The sequence below is a fragment of the Arachis duranensis genome, chromosome 6 (assembly GCF_000817695.3).
Source record: "Arachis duranensis cultivar V14167 chromosome 6, aradu.V14167.gnm2.J7QH, whole genome shotgun sequence".
NCBI lineage: Eukaryota > Viridiplantae > Streptophyta > Magnoliopsida > Fabales > Fabaceae > Arachis > Arachis duranensis.
This window is the reverse complement of record NC_029777.3, coordinates 108,407,874-108,409,301: the sequence shown is the minus strand read 5'-3', so window position 1 is coordinate 108,409,301 and position 1,428 is coordinate 108,407,874.

Sequence of the window (1,428 nt, the reverse complement as noted above, 5' to 3'; positions counted from 1 at the left end):
GTCCTTGGGGAGGAACCGTTGGTTGACGCTGAGTTCATCACCCACCTTCGTACTCATCATAGGCTCTGTACTTCGGACGAGGACGAGCCCAAATATGAACTGATAATCCCGGGTCCTGAAGACCGGGTCTGTTTTGGGAGAGTTAATGAGGCGGCCCCTCATTTTTTCTTCATGTATGAATGTATGATCACCCGTTTGGGTGTTTTTCTTCCTTTCTCAGATTTCGAGATATCCGTTTTGCACCACTGTAAGGTTGCCCCTACTCAACTCCACCCCAATTCCTGGGGTTTTTTGAAGATTTACCAGTTTATAAGCCACGCTCTGGACTTCCCGACTTCCTTGAGAATCTTCTTTTATCTTTTCCATATGACTAAGCCCTTTAGTGGGCTAAACAACAAACAACAATGGGTATCCTTCCGAGCCATTCAAGGTCGGAGGATTTTCACCCTTTTTGACGAATCTTTTCATGACTTCAAAAACTTCTTCTTCAAGGTTCAAGCTGTAGAGGGTCACCACCCCTTTTTTCTGGACGAGCATTCCTCCCCTCGCTTTCCCCTTTACTGGCTGCCGGCCACCCCTTGTGAAAAGATTGGTCTAGATGACCTAGACGAGGTGGAGGCGGCCATCGTGGGGTTTTTCCGTGAAGCATGGGGGAGGGCCCCATACTTAGATACAAGAAAAATCCTTCAGGGGACGTCGACTTTTGTTCAATCTTGCATAGGTAGCGCATGCATTTCCTATTTCCGAGTTATATTTCACCGACTTGTCTTTTATCCGACTTGTATTTTACCGACTTGTGACTTGATTGTTTCTTTTGTAGATATGGCAAAAAAGAATGCTCAAGAGTCTTACCAGAGGGTGCAGGAAGCCAAGGCAAAGTCCCGGGCTAGGTCCGGGGGTTCCAAGGCGGTCGTCTCTCCTCCTCCTCCTCCTCCTCCTCCTAGAAACGTGGGTACTCCCTCTCAACCTATTATTATTTCCTCCTCCTCAAGTTTGGCTCGACCACTCCCTTCTGCCCAACTACTCTCCGAGCCGGAGAAGAAGAAGCACAAGACTTCAGAGTCTGGCCCTTCTTGGGAAGGTGGTGTTAAGGCGGATGCTCTTGCATTCGTCCGAAAGAACATCTATCCTCTTATAAGTATGGATGATGTTTCTGTTCGGAACCACCTTTCCGCTCTGGCTGAAGAAAGTTTTAGGGCGGCGGGAGTTTGTGGCAAACTTTTGGATATATTCGAGAAGACTCCCCTCAGCTCCTTGGGGACTTCCTCAAAGGTTGCGGAGCTAGAGGAGAGGCTTCTTTTGTTTGAAAAACATCAAGAGGAGTTGAAGGAGGAGAGGGATAAGTTGAGGAAGGAGAGAGATGACCTCCGGGAGAAGGAGAGCCAGCTGCAAGCCCAATGCACCATGGAAGCAAATCTGAGGAAGGCA